The sequence below is a fragment of the Rhipicephalus sanguineus genome, chromosome 5 (assembly GCF_013339695.2).
Source record: "Rhipicephalus sanguineus isolate Rsan-2018 chromosome 5, BIME_Rsan_1.4, whole genome shotgun sequence".
NCBI lineage: Eukaryota > Metazoa > Arthropoda > Arachnida > Ixodida > Ixodidae > Rhipicephalus > Rhipicephalus sanguineus.
The window spans coordinates 48159499-48179038 of NC_051180.1; positions in this window are offsets into that span (position 1 = coordinate 48159499).

Genomic DNA, 19540 nt, shown 5'->3' on the forward strand with positions numbered 1-19540 from the left:
CATGCTCGCATGTTAAGTGCTAAGCAGTAAGCGCCGGTGATGTCCATATAAACACAGGGACAGACAAGTACGAGAGCAACTATTTCGTAGTCTTGGGGAGTTAAGGTTGATATTTTTATTTCTTTCAGGTTAAGGAACTCTGGACCATTTTCAAGATAGAACCATCGACCCCGCGCTTCAATACCAATAAAAAACCGGCGCAAATTCAGCGAAGAAAGTGCTAAGTATTTATTTCGTCCACCGAATACAAGAGTATACGAGCATGGGCCCGAACACTGAACTTCGTGCGATGTTTCGAATCTTTTATGTAAAAATAAATACTCTTATAGACAGGTATACGAGCACTTCTAAATTCTGGAAATAGAACGACGCACAAACAATCCAGTCTTATTGCGGCCTTTCGCAACTGATCGACGTGGCGAAATGACAAAATAACTCGGAACAACTGCATACCAAGTAGTATTTCAAAAGTCATATACTCCTCCCCGAGCAATACTCGTTTCTCGGGAAACAAACACTGCCTTAGTGCGCGCTCAGCAAGCAGTATAGTGCAATGGCACAGCAATAACTTCACTCTTCCAAAGAGAAACGGAATTAGGATGTAAAAATAGGTGAGTGGAGTGTCGTAAATTCCGCGCACGTTTCGAGCGCCTGGCTGTCGCCGAGCGCCGGCTTCCTCGCGCAAGCATGCCGGCTCGAGTAGTGTGCACGAGCCAGTCGACTCTGGTCGGCACAGTCGACGCCCTAAATTTCAACACGACGTATTCATCTCTCCAGCAGATAAAAAGAAGACGTAATGTAGACGCCGCAAAGTCCCGAACACGATGCGGCACGTCCATGCCACGGTATAGCAAAAAATAACTATATGCAGTGAGCAGCTCGCGAGAATGCATGCGACGGTGCTCTTAGGCTTCACTCAAGCATGTGTTTCAGAGGGAGCTTCATTTTATGATAAAAAACTTGGCCCCTTAATAAGCCCTACCAGAGTGTGGTTTGAAATGGATGTCGCAAGCTCTGCGGTGAACCCGGTGGTATACGTTTGGTGCGCATAGTGCTTTTGTTGATTGCCATCTCGGTCCTTTCGTTTTGTTTCCTTTTTTCATGTTGCGATAGCTGTGTGCGTTGAGGTAAGATACTCCTACCTTTGCTGTGTGCTGCCCCAAGAAATGAGTACGAATTGTTGCCACATTCTGTCGCAATATACGCGGTGCAAATTGCATCGTTGCTGAAACTTCTTTCGCATAGGCTGCGTCTAGAAACTTGATGAAGCGTCACGTAATAAGTTCGTAGAAATAATGTTCATAGATTTGAAGTCGCAATAATGAGGTGATATATATTTGCAGTGCACATATATTTTTGTATAGTACGCATGTCACTGATCCCGTTAATGGGGTCGGCAATCGAAGGGCTGGCGTCTCGGCCCTCCGAAAGCGCACCACGAAAGCGCGGACAATTTAGAGTTGGTCCTTTGGTGCGCCAGCGAACGCCGGTTGTGTTCCAAAGACCGAGTCAGAGCCAAGAGTCGATAACACAAACGAAAACGAAATATATTCTCGGTTAAGGCAATAGAAATATCGTAAACACATGCACACTCGACTGGTACCAGTTACAACTTCACAATATAATTCAGATGGTGTTTACACAACGGGAGCTAAACAAACAGATCACACGCTACAAATGCAATCGCATGCATTACAACTATTCAAGGAAAGTTAAAGTCCCGAACGTACAACGGCGTATCCAGTCCACAATTCTTGGACGGTAATCGAATGCTTCTCTTCTAGGAAACACTCACGCCAGCTCCAGCGTTGATCGTCGTAGCTCAACCGTCGTCGTAACTTGTCACGGCTCACACGGCGTCGTCATCCATTACCTCCAGGTTGACGATCGACTGACTGCACACCATCATAAGCACGTCTTCTTTGGCTAACGGAGCCACACTCAGTTTCACCATATCCGAGCCGACTGACTCACTCACTCCTTCACTTCTTCACTGACTGACTGCTGGTCGTCGTTTGCACGCTTGTATCCCTTCTCACCCGGTTTCTAGAAGCGTCGGGAGGGTTCTTCGGCGTGCAGTACAGCCAAGGCTAAGGATAGTTCGAGATTTCTCTCGCCAGTTCTACTCGCGGCGGCGTCGCTCGGCGATGCGTCACCCCTTCCTTCTAGAAACATCCAGGCTTTGCCGGCCGTTTTATCGCGTCGTCTGCGTCTGGCTCGAGTGGGTGAGGAGGATACGGAGCGTAGGCGTCTTTTGATACTTGTTTTTATATGCGAAGCAGCTCCTTGACTAGCCTGTGTAACGCTGTCCGTCCGCACAAACGCGAGGCAACGCGCTTCCCTCGGCGCAGGTGTTGGAGCGGTGCCAAGTAGGTCACGCCGCAGCTGGGCGTTGACGTCACGCACCCCTCGCACGCTTCCCTCGCAGGTGCGCGCGTACGTCACTCTCCCCCTCACCCACCGGAGCGCCGCAGCTTACGGCTCCGACGCCCGCTCGCCTCCCGTGTCCGCGTTTCAAACAAACGTTTACACCAGTGAACACTACACCGAGTTTCGCTTCAAACGAATCTTCCAGCGCTCACCACAGCACCCGCGTTAGCGCCGTTCAACCCGTGACGCCACTCGTGCGCAACGCTGCTGCTTCGCATCCCATCAGCGTTCCCTTCAGGGAGATGGTCCAATTTTTTTTCGTCGTTCGCGCTTCTTGGGCGAACGGCTCGCGCCGTTTTTTTTTTTCCCGCTGCCGTTTGCAAGCGGCCACGCGCGCGCTTTATAATGCGCTCGTTTGTGACAACGCATCTCTCATAGCCTGAGTCGCTTTGAGATGTTCAACCGCATAGACGAACTAAGCAAGCTTTCATATAATGCATCACGACCAATAATATGAAATGTATAAATGCACTTGCGTTTACTTTAAAATTTACAAAATTATGTAAGGCTTTCCCAGCTTTGCGAAGAATACTTCTTAAAGATTATGGCAAGCGTACATTTTTATAGCTTATTTATTCGGTTACCATTTTTATCAGCTCTCCACCTTTCTGTCCCCCCTTATCTCTTCCCCAGTGCCGAGTAGCAAGCCGGATAATTTTCGTCAGGTTAACCTCCCCGCCTTGCACTTAATCTTTCGCTCTATCTCAAACCACGGCTACAAAGTTATCGATAGGCGCTTGACGGGCATATACACTAAATTCGAATACTGCTGATCGGTATCTCCGATCTTTTAATGAAAAAGTTACATCTGATCAGACTGCGCGCAAAGCTACTAGTTGTGTACCTTTTCGAATGTGGGCTAGAATGTATAATCAGGCTCTCGAGGTTAGTGAACGCACTTGAACCATAGTTCACAATAGAGTTACTGTATATGCTACCATTAGGTAGCAGAGTTGCGCATCTCTCTTCCAAAGGCCGCTAGCAACCATGCATTGCGGAGAAGCTGCCGCTTCGACCAAGTTTTGTAGTTCTCTACGCCGCCGCTGCAGCGAAATGGATTGACACCAGACATCAACAGTTAAGTTAATCACCGGTCTTCGACACGTCATATCGATCGGCGACACGGTAGGCATGTCGCCTGCAAAAACGGAGAGCGGCTTCGCCGCATAGCTGTGGTTGCTTGCCAGATCTATGCGCAACTCTGACAGTAACTCTGGTTGAGAAGACAATGACCAACTATTGTGATCGACGGTATTGTTGGCCTCCTAGGGATAGTTATCTTAGGATAGTAGCCACAAGGTCGCTATATGAAAAAGTGTGCCCAGGACGCGCAGGCGAAGTAAACTTATTCGACTTTAAGGTAAAGTGACAAATGCAAGTTAAAAAAGACCAAAGAATGAATTGATTTTGTATTAGAGCACGGCACCGATTTCAGGTGAGCATGGCCTAATTGACTACATCGCTCCGATTTTATTCTGTAGCTACTGCGCAACTGTCGTTGATGTCGCATTTGTCAAATGGCCTTTTGAGAGTGATTTGCTGCTCTCAACAGCTACAATGTGACATCAAGTCATGTTCCTCTGCTATTATCGGCAGTCACTACTTAGCGCCTCGTATTCGTTTTTGAGCACGAGTTCCAGTGGTGTACTTCCACTGATAGGCGGGACCAAATGCGATTACAGTTTATTAAGGGCAGGAGAAAAACAGGCATCCATGCCACACGAAATTCTGATACAAGTTTAAAATTATTTTCAAGGCGCGTTCAGGAAGTGAAGATTAGCCTACCTCTCTTTTTCAGTTGCCTGACTTCAGTAAACACAGATTTTCGGCAAAATTTCTGTAACCGCTGCAGAAAGCGACGCCGATAGCACCAGTTGCGTTGGCCATAGTGCATGCGCATGGCATATCCCATGGCATAGTGCATGGGCATGGTTCACCTGGACTCAAGACCGCTGACAGAAAAGAAGATCTTGGGACCTTGGCCTACGGTCTCGCATACGCGCAAGGCCACGAAAGCCCTCTTGTGCTTCTTGAGGACCACCGGACTTCACGAGCGGCTGTGAACTAACAGCGCGTGTTCGTGTTGTGTAGTTCATCCATCCCTTCCTTACTCTTCTTCTTTCTTCTTTACCCTTTCTTTTCTATTATTTCCCCTTCCCCCACCCCAAGTGCAGGGTAGCCAACCGAGCCAAAGCTTGGTTAACCTCCCTGCCTTTCCTGTTCATATCTCTCTCTCTCTCTCTCACACCGTGCATGCGCATGGCAAATCATTGTGCTTTTGGCTTCGCTTTCGAAGCCACTTATTGCATTTCGTTCTATTGTCAGAGTCTAAAAAATGGGGGGGGGGGAGGGGGGGAAGACCAGAAGTGTAGTCGTAGGCATTGTTTGAGCTGGAGCATCTCACTACTTCTGCACTGTTCAACGGTGCCTTTGTTCGGCAGCCCTATTTCATTTGGTGCCGCAACCGGTCTTTGAGAATAATGCAGCAGGGCCATCTGGTGAAGGCGTCGCTAAGAATGGTTCCGAATGACAATAGTGGTCTGCTTTCGCTTAATTCCTTCCCACATGGTCTTTCTCGGCTTCGTTTTCAGAGCGGGCTTGCTGCTGGCCTCGTTACTTTTTTCTGGTTTCGGACGAGGAAAAAGAAATAGCTGAAGCGTCTCAATTTGCTGTAGTTTTGGTGAGACCGCTTCAGTTGTTGTTGCATTTACTGTAGGGAATTATTGCCCGTGCTTCTTGGTTCTTCCACAATATCAAAAAGGAGATGCAGAGTGTTAGAACGTCTACGCGTTGCGTAGACGCTTTACGCAACGTTCGTGGAATGAACAGTGTCTCTCCTGTAATCGATAGGTGAGTACTGGTCATTTGAGCTTTCACACTACTTATTGGGGACATAGATACAATGGAAGTCGGGGGAAATAACAAGCAGGCAGATGCATTTCTCCGTATGAATCATGTTGCTTTGTCTAGCAGGTGAATGTAACAAGTGCCCATGTATAACTGACTGTGTATATGAATGTATTCTTGCACATACCGTCTTTGAACATGTGCGACGGCACATCGGCTGTATAGGAAATGTGCTTTCATAGTCGTTACAAAGCAACATTCGCCTTACCTAAAAAAAAGTTAGCACTGCAAGCAGTAAAAATTGTCTGCACTTTCACTCTGTATATTTACATTATAATGTGAATAACTGGCTATATTGCATTCTAGAGAACCGAGTATTCCTTTTAACAATGTCCTTTCAAAGATTCCTCGTCGTTATCATCCCCATCTACATCATGCGCACTTGCACTGGCGCAATTAAACGCAACTGCACATACACACGCACGCATTCACCACGCAAAGAACATTGCGAAGATAGGATATCCGTCAATATTCATCAATTTGTCAGAGTTTTACATTAAGTCATCTACAATTACCGAATGAGTTTCCGCCACAGGTTCTCTTCTTTCGCATGAACCTTTCGCTTTCTGCATTTGATACCTGGACAGGCTGGTATAACCGGGCTCAGTGGTCAGCCCTTCTTTTTCAGCAGCCTATGATTAGGTACAATGAGAGATAAGTTACATGCCTTAATGAGTGCGTATCGATCACGTTACAATATAACCATTACTTCGCTGCCATTTCCCCACCCACGGCCGCAGTGCTTTCTCGCTTGTGAAGTTGAGTAATGTGGACTAGCGGGCGAATCGGCAGGCATTCGTATTAAAATACGTTGGCGACGCATAAGACGGGAAAGGCACACCGCTGTTCTCGGTAGCTTTCTCATATTGAACCACCATCTTTCTAGTCTTTCGCGTTTCATTATTCTGGCCAACTCGTCGAGCTTGTACTTGCTAGGTATAAATTAGAGCCGGAAGTTTTTAAGCTTTTGCCGTAGTTTTTTGGCCTGTGTCTCGGATGTCTGCTGCGTACTCATGTTTTGTGAGAGGACTTGCATTGGGAGACGAATTGCGTTTGAACAAAGCGAAGTGACAGCGTAACAATTTAAAACAAAAAGCCCTGTTCCCGCCGTATATAGAATGCAGTCGGAGCAGTTTCAGCCCTTCTCTTAAAGGGGTCATGAAGCACCCCTTGGGCTTGTTGAAAAAACACATCCTGCGGAAAGCTGACACGACTATGAACTGCTCTGCAAAATATTACAGTCGTGCGCGCCGCGTAAAGGCCACAAGCGGAGCGCGAAGTTGCCGTTTCCTCAGGTGCCCTCTTTTCAAACAGAGGCCGGCTCTCACTCTCGTCGGTGGGCGGGGCGTCTGCACCTTGACGTCGCGGATCTGCCAGTTTACGTCGCAAGAGATATAGCATGCTTGTTGGCCGATAGCCGAATGAGATGCGCTTCTTGCCACGGGGTGCCGCCAGTTGCCCGCGCCGCACTCCTCAGTCTGCTAAATTTACACGGTAGCCACAACCCGCACATGCAAAATCACAGTGGGAGAGCGATCGCGTTTCATAACGCGCGCTGATGTAACTTCTTACCCCCGTGCAATCCCTCCCTGTCTAGCTTCCAGTGCGCTTGTCGGCACGAGAAAAGAGAGGAAGCGCTGAGAGTGTGCGCCAAACCCCCGTAACTCCGCTCATTCTTGACGGATTCGAGCAGTTTTTGCGGCAATCGATTCGGGAGGCAGTAAACTCCGATACTGAGGTCATTAGATCATTACTTGGAAAAGCGGTTCATAACCCCTTTAAGCACACGTCTGCTCTATCTTGGCATGGCAGTCACACAGTATCTACAGCAATCGAAGCGTACCGCTTACAAAACTATTTCGTAATTGCGCATAAGTATTTCGTGTTTCAGTTCTGGAATACGAAATATCTTTGCTCAAAAGTGCCGTTGGCTTAAAGGTTACGTCGGTCTTGCGTGTTTTCACTGAAGTTTTGAATAAAAATTAAAAAAAAAACTGTGCTGCTGCTGTTTACTCGTTCTCATGCTTCTCGCACTGTTACAAGATTGAATGATAAAGTGTCAGCGCAGCATGCGCAGCTTAGAAAGCGTGACCAAGTGGAAACACATGTTTCCATGAAGTAAGGTGAACAAGTGCAAAGCGTAAAAAAGATTTGGCTCAGTTGTTACGAAATTCCTGCTAAACCCGTCGTCGCGAGATATGGCCACAATTTCCCGAAACACGCCTATTTTCGAATAATTCCCTAAAGGCATGCGTAGGAGTAGAACACCCTGGTCTAATGCGACCTCGCTGGCATTGTCCATGTATAGTCAACTTTAGAAATAAAGTGCAAACATAGCCCTGAGTGCAAACATCAGAAAGTCAATGGGATAACACGTGACACGTAGGCGATGAGACGACGCAAGAACTCGGCGAGCTGCTCATTGAACAACCAAGCGGCGGCACACAATGCGTCGGCGTGTTGTAGGTGTGAAAATATAATGATGTGAAATATTTTTCGGTAGCTAGCAATGAATTCCTGAACAATACATGAAGCGCGTTCTTTTCGCCTGCCTTAGCTTTTCTCCTCCCAGTTTCAGTGCTCAAGCACACAGCCAGCGAATACGCACCGGAAGTACCACCCACAACTGAGCCCGGAAATGCATTGCGATAAAGCCTGCTTCCGTCGCTGTTAAGGAAACAAAGTCGGCGCACATTTCGACCAGTTCCAGCCTTTGTTTCACACGTTCATTCACTGTTACCGCGCCAAATATAGAACTGCAGATATTACTGCAAGCCGCTCGGCCATATGTTTGACATTTTCCGTGGAAAAGAATGAAGCCTTCGACACGACGGACTGTGGTTTCGCAATGTTCAACCGACAGATTACATACCACAATAAAGGTGGGTGTTTCGAACGCTCACTCCTAGGAGTCGTATAAAGCGCGACCGAACTTTCATAACATCGTGACAGTGATGCTGCTCGTTCATTGAGGTCCACCACTTCAGTTATACTACCATCAGCCTCTAAATAAGCACGCACCCACGTGCGTGTTTATTATTAACTTTTGTTGTAAGGTTAGGCAACCTTAGTGTAGGTTGCCTAACCTACACTAAGGTTGCCTAACCTTAGTGTAGGTTAGGCAACCTGCTTCTACATGATTAACTTGCCTGCCTTTGCCTGATCATTTCACTCTTCTTGCCGTGTCTAAAATATAGGCAATACACTGAGCCGGAAGTGTGAACCCTACTCAGAAGCAAGCAATGTGATCTAAGGTTTTCCTCAGTTCTTATGACATTGGAAACTAGTACATTTAGCGTTCTTAGACGCTTATAGCATTATTCGAGCTTTAAGTATTGCAGGATAATTTCTATTTCGTTACGCAGCCCATTTTTGTACTGGAGGAATAAACAATAATAATAACAATGTATAATGCAACATTCGGCTGGCTGTACATTCAGGCAAACTAGAATGCATAGCCCTGAGTCATAAACTGGCGCTAAATTATGTTTAGAAAGCGCAGAACTCTTGCGCTTTGCTGTTTTCTGCTGTTTCGATAGGCTAGGGCATCATCCCAGGAGCGGTGCTTCAACGAAATGTCTGTGGTCGTTATTTGCAGATGGACACTGGTGCTTGAAGGGCTGACCTTTTGTCTTCGGCGAAAGGTCAGTGGTATGAAAACAGCATGCTAACGGCAACTCCGGCATTCAATAAACCATGCAAGGAAAATACAAAATAATAATGATACCGTAATATCTGGGGTTTAACGTCTGAAAACCACGATGTGATTATGAGGGATGCCGTAGTGGAGGGCTCCGCAAATTTCAACCTCCTGGGTTTTTTTTTTATTGATATGATATATAAGGACGTGTTGGCGCACAACTATGGCGCCGGCTACTCCTTCGCCCTTGAGTGAAACTTGAACACATATCTTAAAGTAAAACATACAAGGCAGTTCATGTAAAATATAACACTCGGGCGCACATATGCAAAAACACACTTATAGGCACATATCACAACAAAATGATAAAGAAATGTTCCAAAGACAGCGAATGAAGTCTCTGATAATGTCCGTCGTTAATATTTGGTCCGACCAGCACAAAACAGCAGAGCACACGTCTGGTCTTTAAGAAGATGTATTCGCTGGTGAGTACATAACAGTCGATACGTTATTAACTTCAGCAAACACATATGATGGGTGTCATATGAGACTGCGCATAATAAGTACGACATGTGTTATACAAATGAAAGTTCGGTATTTCTTAGTACTTGTCAGCAATGCCGCTGTCTTGTAAGAAACGTGTTAACGCTTTTAAAGCTTGTGTTTGTAAAACTCTAGTTGGCCACGGGCCCAGAATTAGACCGCAGACCGTTTAGCTTGAGGAAACCACCTGGGGTTGAAAGGGTTTGCAGCGCAAGCACGGTAGTGCTGAAGGAAAGGTTTAAAAGCGAGGAACGGAAAGCAAAGATGGACGACACAAGCGCTTGTGTCGTCCATCTTTGCTTTCCGTTCCTCGCTTTTAAACCTTTCCTTCAGCACTACCGTGCTTGCGCTGCAAACCCTTTCAATATGCATATTAACCAACTAGCCCAAATAGCCGTTCTTCTTCAATGCACCTGGGGTTCTTTACCGTGCACCTAAATCTAAGTACACGGGCCTCAAACATTTTCGCCTCCATCGAAAATGCAGCCGCCGCGATCGGGATTCGATCCCGCGACCTTCGGGTCAGCAGTCGAGCGCCATAACCACTAGAGCCCCGCGGCGGGTGAAAATGCAAAATAAAACTGCGTTCCGTACGCTAATGCTCCTTTGTATTCATTGCGTGGTCCAGCCATGATACCGAGGCTCTTGCTGTTGAAGTGTGTTTATTTGAAGGCTTACCATCTCTTGTCAAGGAATATGAGTTACAAGGAGAAATTCGTGAATGGATGAGGTATCAGGAAAATACACTGGTCGAAATGACGTCGAACTATTGCTAACAACTAGCTCGCTCTTATAATTTCTTTACCACCAGTTGTCTTACGGCAAGAAAAGGCGCGCGCTTTGAGTAGGGCGATAGTTCGTAAGCCACGTGTTATGGTCTCACGAAACACTGGAAACCGAGCCGAGATCGTGAAACATGGGTTGATTTCGAGTTGAGCGCTTTCCAACAATCTTGCCCCCCCCCCCCCCCCCCCCAGCCGCGCTGGCGCTTTCATCGAATACCAAATGGGTGGCACTAGCTGACAGCTGCCGTGTCCAGAATTCCAGAGTGCTTGCTCACGAAGCTCCGCGGATAAAAATAAATAATAAAAGAATTAAAAAGCGCTGAAACGCATCGACTGCCGAAGTCGGCACACGAAGTATACGGCGCGACCGCTTCATCAACGCCACGAAAAGTGGGGTACGGCGCAATGTGTGCTGCGGGAAAGCAAGCCTGTCGTAGAGAAACTATAAGGCTTGTCCACCGGAGCCAACAACAGCAGTTTGAGGAAGAGGAGGGGAGGCGAACTGAGGGTGAGTGCCACTCTCGGGGCAAACAACAATCATCAAGGCAGGCAAAACTGAAGAGCAATGCCTCGCTTTTGAAAATATGGTTCCTCCCGGAGCGGTCACTCACTCAGAACACTCTGGGGGATAGCACAAAAAAAAAAAAAAATGAGAGAAGAGGTGAAGCAGGCGGCTCACTTTTTTCGTCTCCCTTCCTTCGTCTTCTTCCCAGGAGCGATATAGCTGAGCCAGACCAAGTCGAGTCAAAAGAGAGGCCGACGCAAGACGAGGCTTGCCGGCCAGCCGGTTGGCAGGCAGGCAGGCATAGCGGTCGGTCTGTATCTCCCGGGGGGACGGCAGCCAGAAGAAGGATGGTTTAATGGATTGCAGTCGGACGCGGAAGCCGTGGGGGCCCCGCTGGGCCATACACGGCCGCTTCATCTGCTGACACGAACAGAGAAAGGGGGGGTCCCGCGCACGCGCCATCGGTGCCATTGGCCGCGGCAGCACTGAAGGTTTCGTTTCGGGCTGCAGTCCAAACGGGCGATGTGCGCCGGCGCGTCCGGCGCAGATGTATGGTAGCGATAACGCGTCCGCCTCCCAGCAGACGCTGCTGCGCCAGCTTGGAAGGGTAGTAGTTCCTGACACCACGTTACTCCGCCGACCGACTGCGCACTGTACTCGCCGGCGCCCTTTTGTTTCCCGCCGCACTGTGTGTACGCAGCTCTGGCGTTCTCTTGTCAGCTACAGAGTTGCACAATACGCAGCGGCCACCAAGAGTTTGAGCGAGTGACAAGAAGAAAAACTCTCGTTCTTGTTTCGTAGCGAGAAGATCGCTGCTTTCTCCTAGATTATTTACAAAGCACCGTCACTTTTTGTTCATTGTAGCTTTTCGTGACGCGTTTGTTCTTTTTCGATTACGTAATTGCTGCCGGTAACTTTTGGGAGTGAGTTACATCGCCAGAACAACCGGGGCGAAACATTGCTGAGTTAATATTTGACGACTTATTGGCGGGTAATGTAACTTTTCTCTTACACATACAGATCCGAGTCGTGTGTGTACGTGGCGGCAAATTACCACCGGGAAAAACAACTTTATCAGTGTGCTACAGACCCAATGTGTGTGCTTGGTGGACGCCTCTTGTGACCATTTAAATTAACAGCGACAACAAACAGGACGTAGAATTGCTCGTGCGATGATCAGTAGAACGTCCTGAGAGTCAAAATCCTGGTGTAAAAGAAGCTATGTATAGCTTTAGATATCGACTTTGGCCTCATTGGTTGGTTGGATGATCTTGAACAATAAAGAAAAATCAGGAAGGGGAGGAGGATAGAAGCAAGGCAGCAGTAGCACGTATTCGATGACGGAAGTTGTCTACTAGCTTAGAGTCATAAGCCTGTACTGTACACAACTTGAGTTCGCTTCTTGGTAGGCAACTTCGGCATTGTGTATATGTTATCAGTATGTATCCACTGTTCACCATTAATCCAGAATGGATTTGTCAAGGTAGCAGAAAGGGTATGCAGCCTCAAATACGCATAATAACGCGATTGCATTGAATCCGCAACACAGACCTCCGCATCGTGCGCAACTTCTTGATGCATAACCATTGGGCTCAAGTTGAAGCCAGGGTACTAGAAATTACGCGCGTTGACGCATCATTTCAAGTGGTGTCGTAGTGTTTACAATATATGATGTATCGAAGTATATTATGACGTGTCTACAAAGTTTCGTGATTCACAGATGACATGGAGCAAGTTGCACAGTTAAGATATATCTGGCTTACGCAAACACCCTAGATGATTTCAGCCACAAGTTTTTTTCTACAGTTGGGCGTTTTTTTTTGTGCTCAGAAAGGGGCTCGATTTCGCCAGTGCAAATTCAGGTAATATCGCAGAGCTTCGACTTGAAGACAGCAATACAAGAAACAGCGCTGATGTAACGCTGCGACCGTTCTGAATACCTAAGGACATCGGCCATTGAACTCGGCAGTGGTGTACTCGCCTTGCGTTCGGAGTAAAAAAAAATCCTTCACTAATTGGGAATCAGTAATTTAGAACGAAGAGCTTCTCGTTATCCGCAACAAAAAAAACAAAAAAAAACAACTAAAACAGTGCTTTTAAAATGTTGCACATCGTTGAATCGTGCTGCGCTGCCGAAATGGCTCTTCAAGAACGAAAACCGGGGACGTTCCGTAATGAAATGGCGCTCTCGACTCGAAGCAATTTTGTGTCGTTCGACTAATTTTTCGTCTTTCTTTCCGTTTCTTTTGCTCTGAATGAATGTTTCATAAAGTTCACTAGCTCTCCATACTCATTAGGAAGCTAGAGGCAAGGCGGGTCTGGATGACCATCGCGTCGCGAAATACGTACCAATTAAGGGGACAAGTTCGTTCAAGTAATTGTTTCTCGCTTTCCAAGCATTAACCGGAAGCTGTGAAGAACGCGATGTTGATTTAAAAATAGATGAAAGAAATGCATCGCAGGGGCGGCACCAATCGTAGGATAATGGTGGTTCAAAGCAACGCGCCGGGATCCGTGAAATACAACATTAACGCTTATCTAACTTTTTTTTAATGCTAAACTCGCTCTTACCTGCCACTTGGCAGCCCTACGCTCACCCTAAATTACAGGAAAATTACGGGTTAAAATAAGCGTGCCGCTTAAAGCAGCTCAAGTTATCTACAGGGCATGAAGAATTCACTGCCAACCTCGTGTGGTGTACGAACACAGGAAAAGGCTTGCACCAAGTACATCTAATAGTAAATTACAAAACAATGTTAACTAGTTACATGCAACGCTAGTTTGAACAAAGTTACGCGGATAATAGCAAATGATAGCAAAAGACGCAGGTTATACAACGATGAGTAATACAGGAGCAACTGTAAAGATAAGCGTAGTTTAAATATGTCGCGTTAAGCAAAGTAGGCATAGTGTGACAAATGCTAATTTCAACAAGTGTGCTCATTTGCACATAAAGCTTGACAACACAGACGCTCAGACAGACAACACAGATCCTCAACACAGACATAAAGCTTGACAATAACACAGACGCTCTGCACTAAAAGAGGACATATGTTTGGGCAGCATTTGTTTGTGCAAACATAACTGTTGCATTTAGTATGCGGTACTTAAGAGACAATTTGCAAGTGCCTAATGATCGGCTGTGACATTTTGGCGAAGTTTTATGTTATGTCTCGACATTTAGGCGGTGTGAATATTTGCGTTTTGCGAACTTTTAAGTTGAGCGGACACTTTTCTGTACTGAAGAACTAAACTATGAACGCGAGTGTTCGTTCATGTGCCTGTGTGTATAGCTTTGTGTTTGTTCACTACCTTGAGACATTAAGTATTGTGTAAGAGAACGGGAATAGCCGACGCAATGCATTATCACCAACTTCTCATTAATAGATGAATTTAAAAAAGTCACAGCTTCGCCGCAACGGCGAAGCAATGAATGCGATAGCAATAAATTTTAATGTAACGTGAAGAACGGGAAGCAACTCGAAATTGCCAGCGCGTCGCTCGAGCCCAAAGGACGCACGAAAAGAACGCACACAAGACGAGCGCGAACTCATGCGTCACAGCTCGACACTTGAAGCGCACTGCTCAAACATAAAGCAGGACGCACGAAACGAACGAACAGGCACACACAAGACGAGCGCGAACTAATTGTCACAGTTGTTACTTATTTGTGTTTGAACAGCGCGCTACTTTCGCAAATGCGGCCGATGCAGCGAGCGAAGCGAAGCACCCCACCGGCCACCCCTTCTTTCCTCGCGATAAGCGCACGAAAGCGACCACGCCCTGTAGAGCGAAGAGCAACGGCGTTCGCAGGAGCGGGGCGACGATCTTTAAAGCGCGCCACACACGCGCACGTCGCGCCATCTATGTGGCCACTAAGAAAGTACGCTGAATTACATGGTGTATATAAATAGCTCACCGTTAGCAGGCTGAAAGACGGTGCTGTCGCGGCCTAACGTCTAACGCGGCGGGCTGCAAAGCTAGAGGTCGCCCGTTCGATTCCGCGCGTCGGAAAGAATTTCATAATTATTTTTCTTTGTGGCTTTTCTATATATATATATATATATATATATATATATATATATATATATATATATATTTATTTATAGATATATGGTGAATGACGGCGACGGGGACGGACATTTTAGAGCCGAGACTGTCCATATAATTGCTATCGCAATAAAAACAGCTATTCTTCAGTACCCCCCTTAGCACTATTCCTGCTATTCTTGGCTTCTTGTCTATTTTCTCACGCAGCAGTTTTTCAACAGTGAAGCGAGCATGAAGCGCGAAATTATGCCTTCTCCGTAGAGTTTACTTTAGATTACTAGACTAAATCATTTTTGTCGTGATTGTCTGAGATTACTTAGTCTGTTCAACACTGCGCCTACTTTACTTGATTCTCTCAGCAATAGTACTGTGACTAATATTAACAACAGTGTCAGAGTAGAATCTAATTTCTCCTTCCGGATAATGAGTGTTATTGAGCAGCGAAGATCTCTCAATTAGTTTTCTGGCCTTTACTTTCTACAAACTAAAGCGCCATATAAAAGTGCATGGACATTTCCGGATTTAACGTTTTTCTGCAAAGAAAATATCACACGCGTTCCTAAAATTTAGTTAAATAAAGTAGCGTTACAAGAAGCTGTTTATATTACTCATTGTAGGTTATTCATTATTAAAATGTGCCTCCTCAAGTTTAAGTATGGTTAACAATGAACTGATTTATTAGCAATACTGATGGAACGCGGCATAACATTCAGATAGTGTGTACAGCATTCAAGCTGGACTATAATGAGCAGCAGGCAGGTTTAAATTTCTTGGCGAAGATAGAAACCAAACGTAAGAAACAGAGACAGTCAAAAAAGCCCAATGATTACAAAATAAATCGAACCTGACCTAAGAATATTTAAAAGTGAAGTGGGCCACTCATACTTGATATCCTTGACGTCATACCTTCATAATTTAGCTGAGTAGTAATGCATATACACCAAATGAACAATATTGTCATAGGAATAACACGGTATTACCTGATCAATGTTATGCAACTTGGCGGGTGGTAGGCCATAAGCCTAGGCACACTACAAGAAGTAAGAATTTCTAGAGGACCGGAGTCGAACGATTCTTCCAAACTGAACGATAAATTCAAGGATTAGTTGAACAATCCTTAGGGATGAAATGTCACAGTTCCAGTGTTGCACAGTTCTCTGCTATAAGTACTGCGATTTCTTGATAATAGCGTGGATTCCCTGAACACAGAAATTAATCTTACGTTTTTGAGTCAAACTTAAAAAGAATGAGCAGCAAGTCGTCATTTCAGGAAAAGAGCAGTGGGCTAATGGTTCTGGTTGACCTCATTTTGCTTTTCAAGAAGAGTTCAAAACGGCCGTTAAAACGAAGGATACCTATTACAATTTCATCATGGAACAGACCTCCCCGAAAAAGGCAAGGCCATTATTCCAAGAATCACCGTGTTTTGAACCGATAATAAATAAAAGAACACTTTTACAAACGTCATCAGTCGTGCGCGTGGCATTTACCAAACGCTTCCCGTAGGTTCATTCAACGGCTGCTGCATCGCGATTAAATGGAAGGTGGAATATGAAGTATTCGCGGTAATTGTCTTAGCTCTGCTGTTCCATTGCTCAGTTTAATGGGATCCAGGACAGACTTCATAGTCCAGCGGAAGCGGTATTAAACATAACAAAGCCTATCATTACGATCAACGCCAATATTTCCTTTGCGGAAGTGAAAGTTAAGGTAGCAATTACATGGAACAGACTTGAGGTGCATGTCGAACGTGAAATTGTCATGACGTTGCGATACTGTGAGATAATGTGTCACTGTATCACGTTGTGAGGTACTGTATCACTGGACCGCCTCTGTTCTTTGTGGTGACAGACCATGTTGTGGCTACAATACTGCAGCGGCTTCGGTTAGAATAGAGCGTCTCTCGCCAGTTAATATGCATGCACTAATTTAATGGGATGCACCACCCAATATACATCAGCAATACATCGAACTTTTTTTAGGACAGGACATAGCACATGATTCTATCTGCTCATGGACTGTCTGAAAATAAATAAATTTGTTTAATTCAACAAAGTCACACTCAAAGTACGCTATCGCACAATTATAATGTGGTTATTGTGACAAGTCGACAATTGCATGGTTAGCTGTCACTAGCAAACTTGCGCAGTCTTATTCTTTCAAAGCACGCTTCCGTATTTCTTATTCCTTAGAAACGTCCACGCTTTGACGCTTTGGCGCATGCTCAAGACTCATTCGAGTTTTCTGTTAGATGACTGTGACGTGGGTGGAGTCCTGCTGTGCATCTCTAAGAATAATCATGACTGATGGTGAGATTCAACCTCTTTCTTCAAGCACACAGCAGCGCTATGCTTTGTTTTTTATGCCACGAGCGGTCGCAAGCTTCTGCGATGTCAAAGTCGTTCTTTGAAACTACCGGCGCGAGCGTCACGCGAGAGTTTTTTCACATTTTAATCGCTCACAAATACTCCAGAATTATGATGAACTGTTAATGATAAACTTTATTAAACTACGTTCCTTACAATCACCAATGCTAAACTTGACTAGGGAAGGAAACATTTGTCAACAATCTGACAGCTGCCGGAGCTTCAATGAACACTTATTTCGGGTTTCTCACACGATACAGCTTCCACGCTAGAATAGAATTTGTTCTGGTCCCGTAATAAAAATGGCAAACAACGCCTTTCCTGGTCTGATTGCTTTGCGATTTGAGCTGATCCGGAGGCCGAAAAATGCATTGTGAGGGCGAATTATTTGATAACTAAAACAACAGGGAAACGTTTCGCGAAAACGCGCAAGGCGGGCTTTCGCAAAGTTTGTTTGCAAACCTGACCAAAGCGTGTAAACTTAAACTTTGTGGGCTCGTGCTGAACTGATTTAAAAACCTGACTATAATGAGCAGATGTACCCGACAGCTCCGCAAACACTCCTATAAGCTATTTCCTCGAATCCTCAACTGACACTTTGTTCATGGTACGAAAGCTGGAGGACATAAATTTCAACCTTCGTTCGTTAAGCACTAGACTAGAGCGCCATCGTGCGCAGCGGACGCTAACTATATGTAAATGCGGGCAGGAAATTAATCCGCGACGAAAATAGAGCCGTGTTCTGTCTACGCTATGATAATTTTTTTAATACAGAGATTACGAAATGTTCTTTAGTTTTACTGGCGTCACAAGACGTAACGTGTACAGAACCACAGTGTATCTAATATCCTTGAATAAAAATATATTTGGTGGAGTCATAGTTTTGCTGCATCAAAGCATTCACATCGGCTCACGATACCTTTCTTTCTTTCAAAATTTCAACTTGCCGCCACACTTATCCCGAATGCTCGAATATTTTAAGTAGGCGAACTTAACTTCAAAACGAATGACAATACAAAGTGAAGGTGTGAGTCGACGGGACTGCTGGACTTGTACTGAAGCAAGATACCACCACTGTGCTGAAGTGCAACAACTCCACCGAATATTTTAAGCCAAACTGAAAGATCTCTAAATACGTTAGTTGAAACTGCCACAGGTTAAAATGTAGAATGTTATTCAAATATGCACATACTTTTCTCTTACATGCCAGAAAACTTACGGCTGTTCGCCAGTGGCAGAAAATTGGAATCATTATTAGATATTTTTATGAAATTTTTCAATTTCTGAAAATATTCTACCAGCAACCACATCAAATTTTGAGTACTTTCATGGTTTCTGCTGTCACTCAGTTTTTCTGCGCTTCAGCAAACTTCTGAGAATTTTTTTAACCGTAAAGTCGTTTGGTTTCACAAAGTAACCAAAAAAGCAGCGAGCCGGCTGGGATCCTTTAGTTATGGAAGTATTTTTTTTACTTTTCTGTCACACTTAAAAAGTCTGCCAGCAGGGCTTCCTGTTACTCGAGTACAAATGATCAACATACTTAATATAACAATTTTACCAGTACTTTTCGAGTAAACAGTAACACGGCGCTACCTTAATAACTGATTCGACTCAAACTTACTGCAAGTTGTGTTAACTGTGACAATTTCAGTGAACGAAATTCCCGAGGAATAAGACCCGCATTCTTTTTACCTGTGCATTAGCACTTCTACGTCCATGTTTCTTGACTTTCAGAGCGATATGTTTTGCGTATTCTTCCCCGAATTGAACGTTGCTCTCATTCAAATTCCTCGAGCGTTCCCTGCACCAGCATGCGAGATAACGGCCCCCTTGCGCAATTTGTAAGCCACGTGGCTGACTTCGTTAGGCATTAGGAACGACTCATAGACGAAGCAAAAAAAAAAAAACACGAACGAGACGTGAGCGCATGGTCTGGCAGTAATGCGAAGAAAAAAAGAAGTAAATAAGGGTTTGTGCCCATTAGCACCGTCTTGAGAAGCGATAGGCAAGACGTTAAGGAAAGAAAAAGGGAATATTCAGTCGAAATATCTAATGGTAGGGCAAGTCGCAGGTATCGAGGAATACAGTGAGAAAGTTATCACGTGTAACACGCGTTAGAAAGTATGTACATTATAGGTAGAATGAATGCCAGAGGAAAAGCCAACACTACGAACATTGTTGACAAGTCACATTTCAATGTGCAGAGTAAAGGAAAAAAAGAGATCATATATAACGAGAGCACAACGCAATGTACGAATTCCTTTTTTGAACCATATCATTAGTGCCCAGGCGTGTATTTTTTAATGAGTCACAT